Below are 9138 nucleotides of genomic sequence, written 5' to 3'. Positions count from 1 at the left end.
GAATGTCAGGTTCTTTTCTCTCACTTGAAAAATATTCTGCTAGTACTTCTGGAAATAGTCTTTTTATGTCATTTGTGCTGTTTCCCACTGCTTCATTGACACCTATTATTTTTATGTCATTTTTCTTTGTGTGGTCTTGAAGCTGATAAACTGTAAATTCTTGCTTCCTTGTTAGTTTTAGGACATTTTATTTTTCATGTTCACTAGCTGAAAAACTGTCTGCAAGGTCTGAAAGTCTCTCTTCAGTTTCACTCAAGCAGTTTTGCCAGCTTTCAATGGAGTTTTTAATTTCTTGGACGACTATTTGAATCTCTTTCATGCACCATAGATGGTTTCTGTATTGTTTATTCAGTGTTTCCATCAGTCTTCTCTATTTTTCTGTCTTCTTTAGCTGTGCTGATTAGTTATTTTGTGATTCCTGTCCTTCTTTTCACTCCTGAGAGATTATTTCTGATCTTATTTCTTCCATAGACTAATGGGCTTGTTTCTTTACTCTGTTGATATTTTTTCAATGATTTCAGATATATGACTGCCAATTTTTTTGAGACTATTAATAATCACTCAGACAGAGGTCACAGCCTGCCCAGAGTCCACCGAAGTTCTTTTCTTTTCTTTTTTTAGACATAATATCTCTTATTTTTAAACATTTGAAAGAGGTTTTTTTTTTTAGTGAACAATCACTGCAGTGGAAAAGAGCTTGAAGATCAGCCTCCAGCCATTGCCAGGTGCCATGCTCAGGCCTAGGACCCTCCTTCCCATGTGAGGGCTCCTCCCTTCCTTTATTAGCTTATCTCACTTCTTCTTGATGGCATTCATGCATTTCATCATTTTCTGCTGAAGTAAACACTCTACCAAATCATCATATTCTATCTTGCACTCTTTATTAGCCCAGGTAGCACCAATGCCAAGTACACATTCTAGCCATTATTTCTCAAAAGCATGGCATCAAGAAGCAATTTTGTAGGGCTTTTCAGAACTTTGGATCATCCTGTGATGATCTAAACTAATGCCCAGTTTTTTCTGCCCTTCAAATGAAAGAATGACATCACACAGAAGAGCTTTTGTCTCCTTCTCGAACCCTGCTTCAGAACAACAAGTATCCACTAAAGTTCTTAAATTGTCCCAGGAAAGCTCTATGCCTGCATGCACTGAGCCCATAATTCACAGCTGTCCTGAGTTCTGCAGGCCACACAGAGTCCACCTAAGTTCTTAAAATTTGAACCAGCACAAGCCCTTTGTAGGTTTGTGCATGTCAGTCTGAACTCACTTAAACTTCAACAAATTATCAAGCTTAGTTTTGCTGCCACATTCATTTGGATCTCTATGACTCCTTCCAAATATTTTTGTCTTCCAGTTGTGGACATTGTGAAAACGAGAATCACATGCCCCTCAGCCCTCATCATACTTTCCTGGATGCCTGGAAAATATGTGTATATGGAGAGAGATAATCATATTTCAGTTGAATAAGCAAACGAAGAAAAGGTTGAAAAATTTTCTAGACCATAGTTGATTGAGAATGTCCTTCATTATCATTACATTTGCACTCTATAGACAGAGAAAAGGAAATGACTTGCAGAAACCACATAATTTTTTGCTGTCAGAATTTGCCTTATATGGTTGCCATGAGATCAGTTGGCAGTCTGTGACTGAGAGAATTTTGACTACTTAAAGGCTGAAACCCAGCAGGATTTTAGTTGGTTTACCTTTCAAACTAGAGCTGTTCACTATGCACTGGGGGCTACTTTGGACATTTTCCCACCTATCTAAGAAATAGGATTAGGCCAAACTTAATTTAATAACATAATTTTTACAGTGACAAATAAATTCATGTTTGTAAAAACTATATTCAAATAAGTACTTGACTATATAGAAAAATTCCATTGCAAGGAAAAAGTGGGGATTGGGAATCTGGAGTTCTATTTCTTAAGGTATCTGTGGGAGAATCTGGACAGCTCACTTAATCCCTATTGTTTAATATTATCTCATCAATATTATACTTTGGATTACCTATTTTGGCAATCATCTCCAGATGTCTCTTTGTAGTGAGCTGTATTAGATTCCAGCTTAATACAGATTTTTGCTCTGCACAGTGAAATCCTGATGTATTGGATATGGAGATAGAGTATTTATTTTGAGTTAGTTTCCATTTTTTCTGTAGATTTTATGTAGAACTGAGATTTGGGGACACGCTTTTTTTTCATTTCTCACCTATCCTAAGATTTATCAATTCTTTTTCTGTTGTTTATCAAGAACCATAAGTATATTTTTCTTCAAAATTAAGATACACATTTTTTTTCTTGATACATTGTTTTTCCTGAAATGAGAAATGCTTTTTTCCCATCTTTCTGCTCATTATAGTATTTGATTCTGCCACTGTATATAGTTTAGGTAGGTATTATAAGCTCAGCAGAAAGAAGATTGCTTACTTAGTGAAAATGCTGGTACATCCCTGTCTGCATGGACCAATGATGCATGTCAGGCCAGAGAGATTTGAGAAAATCCTTGCATCACTCATCATGATGTCTGTTCACATTCCCTTAAAAGGTGTATTTTTTCTTCTGTTATTACTGCTGATATCTTTTTAAAAGTCTCAAACCTTAAAATAAAAAGTGAAAACATATTTAAAAACAAGATTTTGGGGGAACATATGCATAGAAATTTCAATGAAAGCATGTGATGGCATTCATGGACCCTAAATGAAATCCAGGAACGATGAAAACAAGTAAAGACAGGCTTAGAAAAGCACACAGGCTGTCTTATTTTGCCTCCCATTATTTTTATATGAGAAGAATATGTGACACACATTTCTTAACGCTATAATGTACTTACTGTGCTATCATAGCTTTGAGGTACAGAGAGCTAAGATGAAGTTATGACAGAAAATGTCAAATTGGTAAAAATGTTCAAGTAACATAAAACAACCATGAGCCAAATTAATTCCATAATTATAGTAGTTTAATGGACATACTGCTTAAAAGTTTTCAATGATTTTTTTCAACTAGTCACACTTTTGTGTTTCATACATTTGTGAGTTTTGCTGGACATGAAATTGTCTCCTACTTTAGTGAAATGAGAGGAAAATGAGTCTCACAAAAGGGACATGTCCAAAGTCACAGGGAAAGCAAACCCGTTTAACGTGCACATTCAAATAGATGATGAGTCACAAGGACTTAGTATGAGAATTGTGCAACAAAGAAAATTGGAAAGTTGATTATATGAGGTGATTAATTATGGTATTTATGAGAGTAGGAATTCTTCAAATACTTGCTGGGTGATGGCCTTGGAAAACAACAAAATAAACAAACTATGCAGGAGAACTGATATGTGTAACAAAACACTAAATATTTGGAAAGCAGATCAGATTACCTAATCAATAGCAAACATGACTGTGTTTTCTATCACTCAATGATATTAGAGAAGACAATTTATGTAGTGAATAAGACAGATTTATGCATAGTTCATGATGAAATTTCCTCCTGAGTTTTATCAGACATCTTTTCTAAGGACAACTTTGTCAACAATTCTTCAAACTTCTTTTATTACTCTACACCTTTCAAAAAATGTATTTATACAATTGCTGGATGTTTCATTGTTCAGTCTCAATAACAGGTAATTTTATTTCCCTTATGTTGACTCCTGATGAATCCCTAGACACAGCCAGCCTTTGAAATCAGCCCTGCCTCATTCCCTTCTCCTCAGATCAGAACAAACAAGAGACACAAAATGGTGTGCATTTTTGAATTCTGGAAGATGATTTAAAATGTGCTGATACTGCCAAAAGTCTTAAATTCAAATTAATCACTGCATAAAAGAGTAATTTCCTGGCATGCTGTATTCTTCAACTGAAGAGATTTATCTTGGATGAGTGCATACTTCCATTCTGGCAAATGAGCATTAATAGAAGTACTTTGGGTAAAATGAAGTGATAATGAAATGGAATTTGCTGTTTAAGCCAAAATTTTAGTCAAAATTAGAATGTATAAATGAGGCAGTTGATCAGCATAAAATTTTGTAATATGTTTTCCTTTAAAATTATACAATTTTGATTAAGTTCAAGGAGCACTCTAATTTATTCCTCTAACAGATTTGATAAGCTCATCTGATGACCAGAAACTGCAGCTTTCCCCAAGTTGGGCATATTGCTTCTAGACCGCTGCTACTCACTGACTCTCTCCACCTGCAAGTACCACGTAAGGTGCACAGGATTGGCCACTGTACTTATCAGAAATCATTTAGGAAGCCTGGGCCTTGAACAAATAGCTGTTGCACTTCTAGTGTTTTAGTGTTCCAGGGCCTTCTTGTTGCCCTCTGATTTCTGTTCTCCTGAGTACCCCTTGCCTTGTGTGTGCTGCCTTGTCTTTTTGCTTCCATATTTTGTGTTCTTTGTAATTCTTCCTAAATGTAGACTTCCTGGCCTGCTCTGTGGCCTGGTTTCTGCCTTCTTTATATTGTTGTTTTTCTGCTAATTGTGGACTTTATCAGTGAGAACTTTGAAAATAAATAAGTTAAACCCATTATTGGGATGACATTTTCTAATTGCATTATCAACATTACTTTTGAGGGTCTCAGTTTGTATCCAAATATATCAGAATATCACACAGATTGTCTATGTTAAAAGGTTAAGAGAAGCTAAAACATCTGACCTGACCCATTTATCAGGCTAACTATGGTGGTAGGGTTGGAGAGTTGAATGAGACAGTGAGCAAGAAATAAACATGTAATCAGAGTTAAACTTACTGTTATGGTGACCTCTAGGTCAACAGGCCCATGATATCTGCCTAGAAAATATCTGCTTCAGAATTGATTTTTGAAGTGCTCTTGGCTCTGTGTTTCTAGCCACGTAGGGTCTACTAGTGTGACTTCCTGGAGAAAAAGACTAGCCTTCTATGAGTTGGTCCTGCCTACCCTTCCTTAGGTAGCTCATGTTTTCAGATCCACATTTATGTGAATCATCTACTTGGTGAAATGTTTCAAAATAATAGTAAAGACTTTGGGAGCAGTACTTGATATCTTTGCTTTGAGTGAGTATTTTACTTTCCATTATCCTTAACATTATTTAGTGAAGCTGATGCCAGTTAAGATCAACAATTCATGAGTCTGGGTAGACAATCTTATTTTTTTTTCTCATGCCTACTTTTCTTTTATATTTTTAAGAGAATAAAAGATAGTAAAAAGAACATTAGAAATGATAGTGAAATTAGAATTTCACTAAACAAAATGATAGGAATTCAATAATGGTTATTATATTGAATATTGTTTTCTTCAAATTAGTTGTTCAGATTACCTTATCAGCTCAAGGATCTAGTATTTGACTATAAGGATTTGAATAATTTTCTTTAAATTTTTACCTGTGAACTTTGGGCAAGTTAATCTTTCAATGATTAATTTTCCTATTCTTCAAATGTAGTTTAGAATTTTCAATCTACACGTTTAATATAGAACAATATCTAGCACTAAACTTGAACCTAAAGTTGGATATTATTATTATTATTATTATTATTATTATTATTATTCTGTTTAAGACTTGAGCCTCAATATTAAACCAATAGCTATCATGTAATTTATGTGGATCATTTACTTGGTGAAATGTTTCAAAATAATTGTTTTTCTAAGATCTGGGGCATACAACTCACTGGTATGTGCATTCTGGCTTAGTGTGCATATAGAAACAAACAAATCAAGTAATAAATAGAACAAGAACACAAAATACATAGTATTTCTGTGACTTTCACAATAATCCCACCGAATATTAGAAAGAATCACTATAAATTTTGAGGAGCCTAAAATTTGTTTTTACTTTTCAATTTTAAAGCATGCATCTGACAACCACTGCAACAAATTTATGTCACCATTCTCTCCAAATTAAATGTTTTCTAGGTTCTTGATTTTCAGAATGCTACCACAGCACTGACATCACCTAGAAACTTGTTAGAAATTCAGACAATAGCTCTGCCATTGAAAGGCTTATTAAATATCTGCATATTAACATCATTTAACAAGACTCCCTCTCCTCGAGCTGGAGTGGTTTCTATGGCAATTAGCATTTGACATTCTGCTTTTGCCAACTTCACCTGTTTCTTTTCCATGTCATTTTATCAAATACAATTGCCATGTTTCCTAAATAAATTGATTTTAACTGCAGCAAATTGTTAGTGAGCTTTTTGCTTTATACTTTAGCTACAATTTGAGGCCATTTCCATAGTGCTCAGTGCTAGTGCAAAGGAGGGAAGAATGCAAGTGTGAAAATAATGGTGCAGTTTAAACAGAATAGTTTCTTCACAGAGCTGAAAATCTCTTTTCATAGACATACTATTCATCCTGAATTAGAAAGTTAATATGCTAAAAGTTTTGTGTGACTGAAGTATATGAAAAATTTTAAGTAGAAATATTTCTTCACTGTCCATGTTTCATTTTACTTATGTCTTTAAACAAGATTATATATGTACCATAAATAATTGCTAATTATCTAAAGTCACTAAGTTTAAGGATCTTTTGAAAATAACTTAGTTCCGCTTTTAATATGTTATCATTTGCTCAATTGAATGATTTGTGAAACATGTTACAAAAGTTTTACAATGTACTTTATTATGGATCAAGTTTAGTTGGGGAAATTTTTGCCACTTGGATGCCTTATTGATTAGGAAACTACTTGGAGTACTAATAACATTTTCTGTTCATAACTATGCTAAACTTCCAAGCACATAAATCAATTATTGAATCAATAATGAAGATCATATTAAGCAACACATCATTACTTGAAAAAATGGATGTAGTACAAATAATCATTACAATATTAAATGAAAGGGGGAAAACTGTAATAATATTCAACTTGGAAAACAATAAATGCTGATTTTAATTCTCAATGTGACTCGGGACCTTTAAAATATAAAAAAGCTTTAGGGCCATAGAAATAAATGTTAACAACTCAAAGGAGAACAAAGAGATGTTACTTATTCAGAGTGTGCCACAGCAGGGTGTCAGCAGTCGCAAGTTGTTAGCAGTCATCATTCGCTTTCCTTAGATACTCAGAGCCAGTGAGTGAGGTTAGAGAGCTTCAAAGTAGAGATGAATGGAAGACTTCAGGTATGGCCTGAGTAGAGCATCTAAAAGAAAGAAATCTACAATCATATTTCCCATGATTCATTTGGAGACAATTTTCATTAAACTTTATCTGGTTGGATACAGCTTGCAAACAGAAGCAAAAGTTACTGAAACTTGTCATCATTAATCAACTCCAATTTTTTTCTAGGCCGTTTTGTAAGGAGTTGAACTTTGACTTCCTGGACTGGTAACTTCAATGTAGGTATGGCAGAGTTCTATAGCATATATGGCTTGGCCAGTGCATACTAAGTCTCTCAGGGCAGAATCCAAAATATACATGTTTTCAACAAAGTTATAAGAGAATAACTCCGCTCTATTGTTGAAGCAATTTGGCAATTCTTATTTTCTCTCCTTTGAACATCAGAATAAAGATGCTGCTAGGATTTTAAACAGAAAATTTTAAAAGAATTGATATGTTGGGTGAAAATTTATAAAATTAGAATTCATGAAAGTAGATAAAGTACCAGGTGGAGAGAGATTGAGTGATCTATAAGCATCACCGTCGGCCTGAGTTGTTGCCTAAGAGAAGTTGTTGCTTTGTTTGTTTGTTTGTTTCTTTTTTTTTAATTATTTATTTTTATTTATTACATTTATTTACTGTATATGTGTGTGGCCAGCTCAGCCCACCAGGGGGCGGGGCTGGCTGGCATGTGGTGCTGGGGGATCGAACCGCGGTCCCTGTGCTTTGCCAAGCTTGTTTCAAGTAGGTGCTTTAGACCACTGAGCCATCTCTCCAGCCCCTGTTTCTTTTTTTTTTGACAAAAGAAATAGTAAAGTCATTTTAACCAATAGTTGAATATTTGAAGCATTCCATGCACAATTGTAAGAAATTATGACTTTTAAGAGGATAAAATATAGTTTATCCTTCACATAAATTAAAGTAGAAAGCATTCAAATCAAAGGTTGTGATGCCCCCAACATGACCTTTATTGCCCAGAATTACTTTTGCTATTTTAATTCATTTCTGGTTTCATGTGAATTTTAGGATTGTTTTCCCTACTTATTTAAGGAATTATATTGGTAGTGTGATTAAAATTGCGTTAAATCTATATGAGTATGGAAGTATGGCGATTTTTACTCTGCTGGTATTGCTTATCCAAGAACAATTGCTCACTACATTTTATTTAATCTTTTATGATCTCCTTGTACAGAGTAATGTAGCTTTCAATATAGAGGTCATTGCCTTCCTTTTTTAGACTGCTTTCTAGGTACCCCCATTTTACTTGGTTCTGTCCCAAAAGTCATTTTTCTCCTCAGTTCTTTCCCAGTGAGTCTGTCATTCATTCACAGATGCTATTGATTGTTGAATGCTAAGTTCCACCCTGCCACACTACTGAATTTGATTATCAATCGCATGAATCTTTTGGTGGAGTTTTGGGTTCATTCATGGAGAGGAACATCTCATCATCAAATATTGACAATTTAATCTCTTCCTTTTCTATCACAATTTTTATTTATTTCTCTTATTTAGTTGTACTGCCTAATGTTTCCAAAACTGTAAATAAATATAATTATTACTCAAAAAAACAAAGCTAGAAGTTTCACTTTATCTATCCAGTCTTCTGTGATTTTTTTCCAAAAAAAACCTAAAAAATCATACCATAGTGATACATGGATATCCATAATTTTAGTAGCACAATTTCTAATAGCTAAATCGTGAAACAGCCTCTACCCATATACCCATCAACAGGTAAAGAAATTCTAGAATTTATATACAATGGAGTGCTACTCTGCCATAAAGACATGATAAACTTGAGATAATTTAAGGTAAATGGATGTCTCTCAAGATCATAAACTTAAGTGAACTAAGTCAGATGCACAGTTTTAAATATCACACTGTTTTTCTTGTATAAAAATCTCAAAGTATAAACAATGAGCAAAATAGAAGATAGTTACTGGGATGTAAAAAGAACTTGTTCAAATAGGAAGGAGATAGGGAGAAGAAAATGAAAAGAAAGAGCATTTTTAAAAGAGTAAATACAGGGAAATACATAGAAATAGACATTTCATAAATACAGAGGGAAAGAAGGTTGAAAG

Source organism: Octodon degus, unplaced genomic scaffold (genome assembly GCF_000260255.1).
Source record: "Octodon degus isolate 3935 unplaced genomic scaffold, OctDeg1.0 scaffold00056, whole genome shotgun sequence".
NCBI lineage: Eukaryota > Metazoa > Chordata > Mammalia > Rodentia > Octodontidae > Octodon > Octodon degus.
Note: the sequence above shows the minus strand (reverse complement) of the source record.